The sequence below is a fragment of the Symphalangus syndactylus genome, chromosome 23, assembly GCF_028878055.3.
Source record: "Symphalangus syndactylus isolate Jambi chromosome 23, NHGRI_mSymSyn1-v2.1_pri, whole genome shotgun sequence".
NCBI classification, from domain to species: Eukaryota; Metazoa; Chordata; class Mammalia; order Primates; family Hylobatidae; genus Symphalangus; species Symphalangus syndactylus.
This window is the reverse complement of record NC_072445.2, coordinates 50724372-50739813: the sequence shown is the minus strand read 5'-3', so window position 1 is coordinate 50739813 and position 15442 is coordinate 50724372. Positions and strand designations below refer to the sequence as shown.

Below are 15442 nucleotides of genomic sequence, written 5' to 3'. Positions count from 1 at the left end.
AACACACACCCTGTGGGCGTCCAAAGGGGAGGGTGCACGCCTGCATGGAGACCAGATGATGAGGGAGGGATCATTCTAAGTGGAGACTGTGTTTCCCAATATACAGCACTATGAAAGGGCAGGGTATATATGTTTATAATTTAGTGCCTCTGAATAATGAGAGAGTAGTTTACATCTATAGTAAATTTAAGGAAGGGCTACCAGCACACAGAACTTCTCATAGACAACACTATGGGATACCAGAGCCTGGGCTCTGGAGTCGGAACAATTATGGTTTAAATCCCTGCTCATCTACAAAGATCACAGGATAACCTACGTAGATGCCTAGGTCACCCTGGATAAATTGCTCAAATTCCTTGGTTATAAAATAGGCGTATAATGCCTATTTCCAGAGTTGTCAGGAGAATCTGAGTAATGCATGGAAAGTATTTGACATTTTCTTAGTCCATTCAGGCTGCTATAACCAAATATCTTAGACTAGGTAATTTGTAAACAACAGACATGTATTGCTCATGGATCCGGAGGCTGGGAAGTCCAAGAGCAAGCAGACTGGTGTCTGGGTGAGGACCCATTCCTCATAAACGGCACCTTCTACGTGTCCTTACACAGCAGAAGGGCCAAACAAGCTCCCTCCAGTCTCTTATAAAAACACAAATCCCACCCAAAAGGCCCACCTCTTAATATTATTGCATTAGGAATTAGGTTTCAACATATGAATTTTGGAAGGACACAAACATTCAGACCATAGCAACATCTAACAGACGGCTAATCTTCCTCCTGGGTCCATACGTAATTAAGGACTTCTCATTTCTGGAATATTGGGAAGAGACCTTCCTCTATTCTCTCCCTCAGCCTGCCCAAGGGAAGGGAATGAGTGACTCTGAGAGACCCTTTCTCCCAGGCGAGCAATGTGTTGGGTCTGTTCTCTGGCCTCTTTCCTAAGCTGCCAGCCCACAGACTGCCCCTTGCCCCTTCCTTCTGCCCCCAGTGAGCCAAACCCCTGTGACACTGTGCAGCTGCTCCAACCACGGCAGGGGTAAATCAGTACCATTCAGGTTGCAGGAGCTCCTCCCTTAAACCAGGTCCATATTGACATCTCCATTTTAGCTTCCTCCACATCAAAGTTGATATCTGGAACCCTGGCTGACACCTGTGTGTGTTTTCCAATTGACTGTCAACTCATAGGAGAGGGTGACAATGGAACTCTCAAACCCCAACCATTATTGTAACTATGGGAGATGACAGGGAATTTTTCACAGATAGACACAGTTTCAGAAAACACAATGGAAAGGATTGGCAGTACATGCATAAAAAGAACAAGTAATATAAAGTGCTCTTCAGACAGAGAAGCTCCCCTAGCCTGATCTCCCACTCCTCTCCAGAGAGGCCAACCTGTAGCCACAGAGAACTCCCTGTCCTCTGAGTCACCTCCCCTTCATGACTCCCTCACTCAAGGCAACTGGCAGGCTGCCCTGTCCTCCAGGCTGGAAAGTAACTAAAATAAACTGTAACCTAATCCATGGTATGATTTACCTGGAAAAAAAAAATGTGTTTACAGAAAGGAGAAGTCTGCAAGGATTCTACTAAAACAAACCAAAAAATAAGTTTACTAAGACTACGCGAGGATATCCCCAGCCCTCTACAGGTGAGCAGGTGCCACAACCAGCTGAGTCAGGTACAGCCACATGACACACCTGGGTCCAGCTGACCCGCTTGGCTCAACCACCATGACTGTGATGCCCACCCAGCTAACTCCCTTTGCTTCTGATTATACTTTGAATCTGCCAGGAAAGTCTCCTAGACAGGATATAAACGCAATGGCTAACCAACATCAGTATTTTCATCCTGTTTATTAGCTGTATAAGTCAAATGAAATGGATAAAATGGCATTCCGTCTGGTTGGTATCCATCTCTAAGCCCTGCGAAGTGTTTAAGTCCACCAACAAAAATCAGATTACTTAGCAAAGCTAAGGACAGTACCCAGAACAGTTGTGACTGCACAAAAATATTGCTGCTGGCAAAACCCTGCCCAAAAGGCTTGCCAGCCCCAAAATGTCATTGATATCTCTTTGTATTAGTCTGTTTTCACACTGCTAATAAAGACATACCCAGGACTCGGAAGACAGAGAGGCTGAATTGGACTTACAGCTCCACATGGCTGGGGAGGCCTCAGAATCATGGCAGGAGGCGAAAGGCACTTCTTACATGGTGGCAGCAAGAGAAAAATGAGGAGAAGTAAAAGCGGAAACCCCTGATAAACCCATCAGATCTCATGAGACTTATTCACTATCATGAGAATAGCACACGAAGACCGGCCCCCATGATTCAATTATCTCCCCCTGGGTCCCTCACATAACCCGTGGGAATTCTGGGAAACACAATTCAAGTTGAGATTTGGTGGGGATACAGCCAAACCATGCCTGTCTTCCATTTAAACTTAATGGTATTTTAACACTGCATGCAGTCTTTGGACAAGAACTCAAAGCAAGAGGGGCAGGAAGAGGCAGGGACCTGCATCAGGCCCACCCATGAGGGGAGGGTATGTGGGGAACGACCCAGGTGCCAGCGCTGATGTGGAAATCCAGCCTGGCTGGCAAAGCTAGTACAAAGGTTGGCAAAACCCCTAGTCCCCATGCAGATGGGTTTGGTAAGTGGGGACAGGTGGAGGACAGGACACTAAGGCAATGTCATGTCACAGCAGGTGGACAGAGAACAGTGGGTGATTATCTAGTGTAGCCCACAATGGCAGACAGGTGGGCAAGGGATGGACAATGACCCTTGGGAGTGGATCCTAGTCACTAAGCCAAGGTTCAGACTACACCTCAAGCTCTTGAAGGATGACAAGCCCCTGTGTGTCTACAAGCCCCAGATTTTGTGGTGAGCAGTTAGCGTGTCCCTCCCCAACCATCCTCCACCAAATGAACCATGGAGGACACAAATCCAGCCTTGCCTCTCCCAGGCTGAAAGCCCTTTAGGTACACCCTCATTCCCTACAGAATGGAACCCTGCCATCATCTTACCATTCTCCCTCTACTCCCTACCTCTCTCCCCTTTTTAGGAAACCTTCCCCTCATCCTTACTCTCCTGCCCCCAACCCCTGAGCACACACACATGCTGGGCTAGATGTCTGCCTCAAACTACCTCTGTACCACCTCTATACTACCTATATGTACCTAACATTATAACTGCAGGGTGTGTGTGTGTGTGTGTGTGTGTGTGTGTGTATTCTAGCTAAATTTGAGTTCTCTGAAGATAAGGACAAGTTTTCTTCATCTGTGTAAGGGCAGGCATAGTGGCTCACACCCATAATCAGCACTTTGGGAGGCTGAGGTGGGAGGATCGCTTGAGGCAAGGAGTTCAAGATCAGCCTGGGCAACATAGTGAGACCCCATCTCTACCAAAAAAATGTTTTTAATTAGCTGGGCACAGTGACACATGCCTCAAATCTCAGCTACTCAGGGGGCTGAGGTGGGAGGATTGCTTGAGCCCAGGGGTTTGAGGCTACATTGAGCTATGACCACACCACTGCACTCCAACCTGGGTGACAGTGACAGAGCAAGACCCTGACAATCAATCAATAGTAAATGTGATGGTTAATTTCATATGCCAACTTGGCTAGGCCAAAGTACCCAGATATTTGGTCAAACATTATTCTAGATGTTTCTGTGGAGGTATTTTTAGATTAAATTAATATTTAAATCAGAAGAATTTAAGTAAGGCAGGTTACCCTGCATACTATTGAGGGGCCTCATCCAATCAGTTGAAGGCCTTAATAGAAAAAGACTGACCTCCCTGGAAGAAAAGGGAATTCTGACCATAGACTACCTTTGAACTTGAACTGCACATCTTTCCTGGATCTCCAGACTTTAGACTTGTCAAGCCTCCATAATCTTTCGCTCTCTCCACACTTACATACAAATACACACATACACACCTGGTTGGTTCTGTTTTGTGTGGAGAATGCTGGCTGATATCTTAAGCCTAGCACCCATGACAGTGTCCAACATATGGCAACAAAAATTTATTTTATTCTCTAGGGTCCAAGCACTTTCCATATTTTTTCATGCCACCTCTTAACAAACCTATAAGGCAAGTATTATTACCTCCACTTCACAGATGAAAAGACTGAAACACAGGGGAAGGTTTGGTAACTTGCTCAAGGCCTCATAGGTAGTTAATATCAATTCTACCTGCCGTCTCCCATCAATAAATGATTTGGGGCCAGGTGCGGCAGCTCATGCCTCTAATCCTGATGCTTTGGGAGGCTGAGGTGGGAGGATCACTTGAAGCTAGGAGTTCAAGACCAGCCTGAGCAACAGAGCAAGACCTCACCTCTACAAAAAATACAAAATATTAGCCCAGCATGGTGGTGTGTACCTGTAGTCCCAGCTACTCAGGAGGTTGAGGCTGGATGATCGCTTGAGCCTAGGAGTTTGAGGCTGCAGTAAGCTATGATAGTGCCACTGTACTCCAGCATGGGTGACAGAGTAAGACCATGTCAATCAATCAATCAATCAGTCAGTCAATGATTTGGGAGGAAAACAACGGGAGTAAGAAGGCTGAATTTTGCTGAAAGCAAAAGTCTTGCTTATATGCAACGTGTAGGAACAAAGAAAGCAGCACAAGGAGGCGGTGTCTTCACCTGCTTATGTGCGTCATCTCCAACAATGCTTCTGGTATACCTATTGACTGGGTCCTCTCTCTCCACTCTACAGCCCCAGGACTTAAAAACCCATGTGCCCTGGGTGTTGTCACCTTTCCTGGAGTCCAGGGTGAGGGAATCAAAACCAGAAAGAGAAATGAGAGTGTGTGAGATCTTATGTAGAACGGAGAAGAAACTGTTGCCTTGAACCAAGTTGACTAGCAAGCTCTTCCCTGGGGCTAGTAGGTCTCTGAATCTGGAGGGTCCCTAACAAGGCCAGCCTGAAATGTTGCCACTTTGGGGCAGAGTCCTGGGGGAGCCTTTGAAGAAATAGCACATATGGGAATATTTTATCAAAGGTACGCCTGTGGTGATGTAAAGAGATAAAAACCGTATCTAGGTCTGGGACTTAAGACAACTACATGAGAGAGAAAACGTGTACTTCTGAAAGTAAATAAACTAACCAGAAATTCAGAGGAAAAGCCACAGAGACTTGGGTCAGGCTCAGTGATGAATTTCTAGTTAATTTAACAGGTTCTACACTCTGACATGGAGAAAGCAAAGCATAAGCTGTGGGCATCTGAGCCTTTCAGCTTTAAGCAAAACCTGCAGCCTATAAACACGGTTAACGAAACAAATTTACCAAGTTAGGTGGAAACGTTTATTGCAAAGTTAAACATATTGGGATAAAAATAACCTTTTATGTTTATTCCTCTAAAACATCTTTGACTACCATGACTTGCTCGTTCAGATATTAAGTCCTCCCAAAGACATGAGACAGGATTCCTAAACTGCCTGGAATGTTTAAACACCGACCAACAACTCCACTGGCACTAAACGAATTCAGATGTCTAGCTTCTTACTGTGCCACATTTACTGCTTCTGAAGGATGAGTAAAGTAGCAAGCATGCCATCTTGGAAAGAGCACGGACTTTGGTGCCAATCAGCTTTGCCTTGGGAAGGAATCTAATCTCGAGTCTAGGGCTCATCTATAAAGTGAGGGAGGGAAAAGGATTATTATTAGGATAATTCTTAAAATTCCATAACAAGATACATACAACACATCCTGCACAAGCATCTAAATGGCCCCTCCACATGCAACTAATGCACATGGTGGGTGTTCATGGGGAGTGTGCCCCAGGGCAAATCTCTGCTGTGGTTTCAGAGAGTTCACTTTCTCCTTCCCACTTTCCTACTGAAAATAGTTTCAAATTCTAGTTTTACAAATGTAAAATCATTTACAAAACCAGAAAAGATTCAGCTATCTCGATTTTCAACAAAGAAGAGAAGGAGGAAAAGAGAGTCACGTCACTAAGTGGTAGACCCTGGATTCATTAACATGAAAGAATAAGTCAAAAAAGAATAATGCCTATGGTCAGGTCAAGAAGGGAAGGAGGCCGGTGGTGCACACCTGTAATACCAGCACTTTGGGAGGCCAAGGCAGGAGGATCACTTGAGGCCAGGAGTTTGAGGCCAGCCTGGACAACAGGGTGAAACCCCATCTCTACCAAAAATACAAAAATTAGCTGGGTGTGGTGGCACATGCCTGTAATCCCAGCTACGTGGGCGGCTGAGGTGGGAGGATTGCTTGACCCCAGGAGGTCAAGGCTGCAATGAGCCAAGATTGCACCACTGCACTAAGTGACAGAGCAAGACCTTGTCTCAAAAAAAGAGAGAGAAGTGTAAGAGAGCGCAGGTTTTCTACCTACATTTAAAAGTAAAGTTACAGCACTATATGGATCATGCGTAAGAGGCAACCCTATGAACTACAAGGGCATCTAACGAGAAGGATCAGAGGGTATTCAGAGATGCCTCAGTCTTTGTAGAGACAAGAAACTGCAGGCTAAGAATGCTAAATAACAAAATGCATACATACACACAAAAGCTGGCTTGGCCTTAGAAATAGAAAGTTGCCTAATCATCATGGAAGACATGAAATTCCCATGTGAGCAAAAATTTAGAATGAGTCCCTAAAGGAGTAAATGCTCAGACAAACCATACCATACACAGCATACTTACACCCTAGAAAATCCTGCTTCCTCCTAAAGACCCTCAGCGTATTCCAGGTAGTTCTGTTACAGTCTCACCAATGCACCACAATGTGGTAGTTTCTCATTCTGAGGTATTACCCGGAGTTCTCTGTCTCACGACCAAGAGAATTAAGGAGTGTGGACACAAAGGGTGAGGTTGGAGCGAAAGTTTAATAAGCAAAAGAAGAAAGCTCTCTGCTGCACAGAGAGGGCCCAGAAGAGGGTTGCCATTTTTATAGTTGAATGCAAAGCCTTTTATAAGAAACTGATGAGGGCTGGGTGTCTTATTTGCATAAGGTGTGAATTTCTGGTAGCTCCATGTCATCCTCCTAATGCACATGCGTGCCGTTAGTTTGAGTTACTCCGTATTGCTTTGTTCCCCTTACTGCATATGTATCAGGGGACGGAACTTTCCATTGTGGGTACATCTGGGAAAGTCACCTATGTAGCCTTTCTTATCTGTGTGGCTGTGGGCATGCCTTAGGCAAGCCCCCTGTGCAAGTTCCCTTATCTGTGCCTGCAGGTTGTTCTTTTGTTTGAAAGAACTCAACCAGGGACCCATCCTAAATGCATGCCTGACCAGTTTCTTCCTTTCCCACCTCTCAGTTCCTGAGGGGTAGATTCCTTCTTTATATTCCCTCAGAGTCTTGGAATTCTTAGAAAATTCCAACTAAGAAAGATCACACACAGAGCCCAGGAACCCATGTGTTTAAGAGCTGCCCAGAAGATCCTGATGGTCATCACTGTTTTCAGAACCAGTGCTGTAAATCATGGACATTTTGCACCCCCTAAAAATGCCTTAGGTCCTTAAGACATTTTGAGACTCATCTACCATTTGATCATTTCCATCTACCTGGCTCCTTCTGAAGGATAAATTGGGATAAATTAATTTTCATATTTTCACTTATTCTTCAGTTGAATAAAAAACATTTTGAAATACACATACATTGTGGAATGTCTCAATCGAGCTAACTACCATATGTATTACCTCACACACATCATTTATTTGTGGTGAGAACACTTAAAATCTACTTTCTAAGTAATTTTTTTTAAGAGACAGGGTCTCACTATGTTGCCCAGGCTGGAATGCAGTGGCTATTCACAGGTGCAATCATAGCACACTACAGCCTTGAACTCCTGGGCCCAAGTGATCATCCTGCTTCAGCTTCCCAAATAGCTGGGATTACAGACATGCACAACTATACTCAGGTAGCAATTTTCAAGAATACAACACATTATTATTTTACCTATCATCACCATGTTGTGCAACAGATCACTTGAACTTACTCTTTCTGTCCAACTGAAATTTATACCCTTTGAGCAACATCTCCCCACCCACCTTCCCAACCCCAGTTCCTGGTAACCATCACTCTACTCTCTGCTTCTGTGAGATCAACTTTTTAAGACTCCACTTCCAAGTGAGATCACATGGCATTTGTCTACCTGTGTCTGGCTTATTTCACTTAGCATAATGTTCCCCAGGTTCATCCATGTTGTACTAAAGGGCAGGATTTTCTTCTTTGTAAGGCTAAGTAGTATTCCACTATTTATATATTACATTTCCTTCATTTATCTGTTGATGGACACTAAGGTTGATTCTATATTCTGGCTATTGTGAAAGCTCTAAATTTTTTTTTTTTAATTTTTTCTTTTTTACCTTTTTCGAGAGAGTCTCACTCTGTCACCCAGGCTGCAGTGCAGTGACGCGATCTCTGCTCACTGCAACCTCCGCCTCCTGGGTTCAAGCGATTCTCCTGCCTCAGCCTCCCAAGTAGCTGGGACTACAGGCACCCGCCACCACGCCTGGCTAATTTTTGTATTTTTAGTAGAGATGGGGTTCCACTATGTTGGCCAGGCTGGTCTTGATCTCCTGACCTCATGATTCACCCACCTCAGCCTCCCAAAGTTCTGGGATTACAGGCATGAGCCACTGTACCTGGCCGCTCTAAGTTTTTAAATATGAAAATACTATGCTTGTTTAAAAAATATAAATGTAAAAATTAAAAAGTAAAAGTTTTCTTCACCCTCCCCAGTAAGCCAGGTGATTGAGAGAGTCATGGTCAACATAACCTCCGTCTTTATTTTAATGACTGCCATTTCAGAACTACTTAGATAGGAAGATAAAGTATTTTGATGTTTTAAATTTAATGGGACATGAGGTCATAATACACACTGCTCTACCACTTGTTCTTTTCACTCAGTGTGATGAATACTTTTCAATGTGGCCTCATTTTCTATAATACTTGTATATAATTCCATAGCTTGAGTATACCATAATTAAATCTATTCCTCTACTGCTTCACATTTAGGAATCTATCTTGAAGTGCCCACTGAGAAAGGCCACTGCTTAAACCACTTACTTATCTGTCAATTAATACTAAAACAAGAATCGTTGTAGACTGGCAGCTGGATAAAAAGCAGAACTTCGGGCAGATAGGTAGGGACATCAGGCAGCCAGGAAGTAGTTTCTGTCAACAGCAGTCATCACCAGACAGCCTCTGCCTGACCACCACCAGGGACAGGGGATTCATCAACTCCAGCAGTGATCAGAACTGATCTACGCAAATCTCATTAATAAGGAACTCTACTTTATGATGAGTTGAAACCTACCTTCCTAAAGTTTCCATCCATTAGGCTTAATTCTGCTAAGGACACAGAATAATTATTCTCCTCAAACAGCCAGTAATTGCTATCATATCTGCTGTGGTTTGAATATGTCCCTCAAAAGTTCACGTGTTGGAAACTTAATCCCCAATGCAACAGTGTACGAGGGCAGAATGGATTAATGTCATTACTGTAAAATCCAGGTTAGTTATCTCGAAAATAGGTTGCTATAAAGCAAGTCTGGCCCCTGGTGCCTCTCTGTCTCACACACTCACTTCCACCTTCTAATTTCCACCCTGGGATGACCCTTGCCAAAATGCTGGCACCATGCTCTTGAACTTCCCAGCCTCTAGAACTGTGAATCCAATAAACATCTATTGTTTACAATTTACCCAGGCCATGGCATTGTGCTATAGCAGCAGAAAAAGACTAAGACAATATTATATTGAAGGCTTTCTCTAGTTTAACATCCCCCACTTCCTCCAACAATGTCTCCTCATAAGAAATAGGTTCAAGGCCACACTTTCATGCTCACTTTCCTTCGGCTATACCTCAGTTTGCCAGTGTCCCTCCTAAAAGCTAACACCCAGCTTTAAGCCACTGAACACTTGGGAAAGTTACGACTTGACCAGCACAGAGTGGACCACTGTGGCCACTTGCCTGCCACAGTATCACCTGCTGCAGACAGAACAGCAAAATAAGTCCTCTGGGTCATTTCACCACATTGGACAAGCCCAACAGGGCAATTGCAGAGATGAGATAACCCATGCATTTAGCTCAATATAATAATATAGGAAGCACTCAATTTTAAAAGGCATATTTATAGCTTTTACAGCTATATTATTAGCACGATAACTGGAAGTTGAAGGTAGAAATACTCCCATATGATAGAACAAATAAGGGTACCTATGGCCCATACCTTTTCAGGAGTTATGCATATTTTCCTTTACATTGGAAGAGACAGAAAGAAGTTATGTCTTTTACATGTCCAACCAGTTGGAAAATAAGTAAACATTGTGGCTCAGCATCTGTTTTAGAAGACAACTAATTCTTTTTTTAATTCCCACAGATGAAGCCACTCAAGTGACTAAGAATACACCCAAACTAACAACCTCTCATTCCACTGATAAGAACTAAGGTTTACCTGATAAAAAGTCATTCCTTTGCAAGGTTCTTTCACACTTCCTGGGTACACTAAACTTATTTGCATTTCAGATTAGATTTCCACCCTCCCATTTCACAACAGTCAAAAATTTTTTTCTTTCCATCTGTCATCTATTTCTCACTTATTGCCTCCTTCTGCCTCATCTTTTCTGCCCTAAAGTAACTGAAGTAACTTTATCATCCCCTTGTTATCCTCCAAGTTGAGTCTCTTCTTTCCCTTCCAGCTACTAACTAAAAATCAAATTTTCCTTCCAAACACCACCCACACCCTCCTCACTGCCCAGGCATCCTATCTATTCATTAAGAGACTCCCAAGAACACATTTAAGTCCAAGACATGTCAGTGGAGTCTGACAATTGTCCAACTTAGACCTTCAGAAATAAAGTCCTACAAGACAGAAAATGTGTATTTCTGACATTCAGTACTGTAACAATGAAGCCTCTTTTCTACTGGCTTCAAAAATCTGATGGGGCTGACAACGGGAAATAACAGGAAACAACGCCTATCTGTTGCCTAAAGAGCGCACTAAAACCTTTCCCACGCTTCCCCAACCTCATTTGATATTCATAACAACCCCTTCATGTAGGTATGATTAGCTCATTTTGCAGATAAGGAATCAGGCTCCAAAAGTTTAAAATAGCTTGCCCAAGGTCACACACTTAATAAATACTGGCTCCAGGCCTAGATCCCAGCTCTTCCTAATCCTATGCCAGTGTTTTTCCCATTACCATAGCAAGGTGAGCTCATAGGACACACCTCAGGAGGAAACGCAAACATCAGTCACACAACCTGGATCTGAAGATTGGTCTACTTTTATTCAGCTGGTATGCTATAATTTCTTTTTTTTTTTTTTTTTTTGAGACGGAGTCTCACTCTGTCGCCTAGGCTGGAGTGCCATGGCGAGATCTCAGCTCACTGCAAGCTCCACCTCCCGGGTTCACGCCATTCTCCTGACTCAGCCTCCCGAGTAGCTGGGACTACAGGCGTCTGCCACCGTGCCCAGCTAATTTTTTTGTATTTTTAGTAGAGACGGGGTTTCACTGTGTTAGCCAGGATGGTCTCGATCTCCTGACTTCGTGATCCGCCCGCCTCGGCCTCCCAAAGTGCTGGGATTACAGGCGTGAGCCACCGCGCCCAGCCTATAATTTCTTATAAGCAGATTTTTGCATGGATTCTCCTGGCTTAAACAAGATATGCTTAGAATGATTCTGTAATAAGGAGAGACTGAATCTGGTAGCTGAGAGGCAGAATAGTATTTCCAAGGTCGGAACTTAATGAGAGGCTACCTCGGTGAGCAATGGTATATGCATGAAGATTTTCATTTGGGTATGGCTCTGATGTTTGATGTTATGGGGAGAGAAAAATATTTCTCTTATTAGAAAACCATTCATGAAAATTACCTGTGAGGAGCCTAAAGAGTCAAGGGGAACCAAAAATCCTTTATATCTTTTTTTTTTTTTTAAAGATGGAGTCTCGCTCTGTCACCAGGCTGGAGTGCAGTGGCACAATCTCGGCTCACTGCAACCTCCGCCTCCTGGGTTCAAGAGATTCTCCTCCCTCAGCCTCCCAAGTAGCTGGGACTACAGGTGCCCGCCACCACACCCAGCTAATTTTTGTATTTTTAGTAAAGATGGGGTTTCACCATGTTGGCCAGGATGGTCTCGATCTCTTGACCTCATGATCTGCCCGCCTCAGCCTCCCAAAGTGCTGTGATTACAGGTGTGAGCCACTGCGCCCAGCCAATCCTTTATATCTTTACTGAAAATGAATTAGAATACATGCAAAGATTTTAATAAAGCTAAATTTAAAAAATAAATAAATCTAATCACAAACATATAACAGTGTAACTGCATATGACCTTTCCATTTTCTGACTAGAAAATTCTCTAAATGGATGGCCTCAATGTCTATTTCTGACAATATTGTAAGCTCAATGTTTACATAAATTGCACAGCCAGCGATCCTAAAAAAAAAAAGCACTCATTTTTAAATAAACTGCATTTTTAGAATAGTTTTAAATGTATGGAAAAATTATTAGAATAACACAGAGTTCCCATACATTCTGCAACCAGTTTCTTCTATTATTAACATCTTCCATTAGTATGGTATATTTGTCACAGTTAACGCACCAGTGGTGATACATTAACTTTATTCAGATTTCCTTAGTTTTTACCTAATTCCAGGATTCCATCCAGGTCACCACACTGCATTTACTTGTCACATCTCCTTAGGCTTCTTTGGCTGTGGCAGTTTCTCAGAATTTTCTTGTTGTTGTTTTTTTTTGAGACGGAGTCTCGCTCTGTCACCCAGGCTGGAGTGCAGTGGCGCGATCTCGGCTCACTGCAAGCTCCGCCTCCCGGGTTCCCGCCATTCTCCTGCTTCAGCCTCTCCGAGTAGCTGGGACTACAGGCGCCCGCCACCACGCCCGGCTAATTTTTTGTATTTTTAGTAAGAGACGGGGTTTCACCATGGTCTCGATCTCCTGACCTCGTGATCCGCCTGCCTCAGCCTCCCAAAGTGCTGGGATTACAAGCGTGAGCCACCGCGCCCAGCCCTTGTTTTTGATTACCTTGGCAGTTTTGAAGAGTACTGGTCAGGTATTTTGTAGAAACCCTCGATTGAGATTTGTCTGATGTTTTTCTCAGAGGCAGGGGTTAAGGGTTATGGGTTTTTGTAAGGAAGACCACAGATGTAAAGTGCCATTTTCACCACATCATATTAAGGGTAACACACTATACACAGAGCTACCACCATTGATGTTGACTTTGATCACTCAGCTGAGATAGTGTCTGATAGGTTTCTCCACTGGAAAGTTATTCTCCCTACTCCCCTTTCCATACTGTACTCTGGAGGGAAGTAACTATGCACAGCTCACATTTAAGGAGTGGAGAATTATGTTCCACCTTCTTAAGGGTGAGTGTCTACATAATTATGTGCAATTCTTCTGCAGGGAAATTTGTCTATTTTCTCTATTTATTTGCATATTCAATCATTTATTTATATTGGTATGAACTCACAGATGTTTATTTTATACTTTGAGTAATAACCCAAAATTTCTATAACCTATAGATTAGATCTATAATCTAGACTTTTTTTTTTAGACAGGATCTAGATCTGGCACCAACACTGGAGTGCAGTGGCTCAATCATGGCTTCACTGGAACCTCTGCCTCTCAAGCTCAAGGAATCCTCCCACCATGGCCTCCTGAATAGCTGGGACCACAGGCATATGCCACCATGCCCGGCTAATTTTTACATTTTCTATAGAGATGCGGTTTTGCCATGATGCCCAGGCTAGTCTCAAACTCCTGGGCACAAGTGATCTGCCTGTCTCGGCCTCCGAAAGTGCTAGGATTACAGGCATGAGCCACCGTGCCAACCTAGACTCCTCTATCTAATCTATACTTCTATAATCGAATGCTTTTTTATTTTGTTGCTCAGATTGTTCCAGCTTTGGCCACTGACAGCAGTTTCAGTTGGCTCCTATGTCCATTTGACCTACTCTTATGACTTTTGGTTTTTCTGCTGGAATTCTTCCATACACTCTACCATACAAAATGTTCCAGGTTCATCTTGTATATATTCTGGCCCAATCCTAGAATCAAGCATTTCTCCAAAAAGCCTGGATTTTACTGGAAAATGGTCTTAGAAACCAAGATCCAGGCTTAAGTGTACTCGTTGCTAATGGAATGTCACTTCTTGTAGACCTCTCAGCTGACAGGGAAATAAATTGCCTGTGTGTGTGTGTGTGTGTGCGTGTGTGTGTGCATGCACACTAATCCTTGAATATTCACAGATCTATAAATGTTTGTATGTAACCATATGTATCTACATTAAACTAAACATGAGTTCATACTGATACACTGATGATTTTCATGCACAACCAAACTGTCAGAAAATAAGAAGATTCCTCAGATGCCAGAAATGCAAGAAAAAGCAAAAATCAGAGAGACAAGCATGCCTGGAGCTGGCATTTTTCCCTGGGGTATATACCCATCCAGGTGGCCTAGAGTTTGGGCAAAGGAGACAAAGCAGGCAGAGAAGGGAGAGGTGGAAGGAAGAAATGAAGGTTGTGCATAAAGCTAAGATTTATCTCGAAGCCAGGACCCCTCCTAAATTCTGAAGGGAGACACCTCACAGGGATGAGGTCCTCCCCACAGAGGGAAAGAGCAGATGTATTATTTGGGCCTTGGCTCTGGACAGAGGGACAAAAAGTACAAAGACTCCCCTGAGAATGAGAGTTTGGGGGCCTAAATTCACATGGCCTGTGTGGCCAATAAAAATCTAAAGGAGCAAATGCAATTTAAGTGAGCCTGGATTGGGAATACCTCAGCTGCAGAAGCCCAAATTCTATCAAAAGGATTCCACTTTAAATCTGGTCTCAAAATATTCCCACAGATAACGCACAACAGAACATAAGCACCGAATCAAAAATCACCAAAGACCCTTGGAAATCTAACAAGCTAGTCACAAAGACCACATACTGTATGATTCTGTTTATATTAAATGTCCAGGAGAGGCAAACTGAGTGAGAGAAAGTAGATCAGTAGTTGCCAGGATTGACGAAGATGGGGGGATAGGGAGGTAGAATCTGGGAGGAAAGGAGGACTACTAATGATCCAAGGTTCTTTTAGATGGGATGAAAAAGTTCTAAAATTCAATACCATTGTCACAATCTTGTGAATATACTAAAAAAAACAGTGAACTGGACTAGGTGCAGTGGCTCACGCCTGTAATCCCAGCAATTTGGGAGGCCAAGGCAGGTGGATCACCTGAGGTCAGGAGTTTGAGACCAGCCTGGCCAACATGGTGAAACCCCATCTCAACTAAAAATACAAAAATTAGCTGGGCATGATGGTGCATGTCTGTAATCCCAGCTACTAGGGAGGCTGAGGCAGGAGAATCACTTGAACCCAGGAGGTGGAGGTTGCAGTGAGCCAAGAGAGCACCATTGCACTCCAGCCTGGGCAACAAGAGAGAAACTCCATCTCAAAAAAAAAAAAA

The 15442-nt window shown here is 43.5% G+C and overlaps 1 protein-coding gene across 2 annotated transcripts in view; it reads right to left on the bottom strand.

The window, feature by feature from the left end:
• Positions 1 to 15442, bottom strand: part of MBOAT1 (membrane bound O-acyltransferase domain containing 1) — a 115064-nt gene that overhangs the window by 83466 nt on the left and 16156 nt on the right. The window lies entirely within an intron of this gene.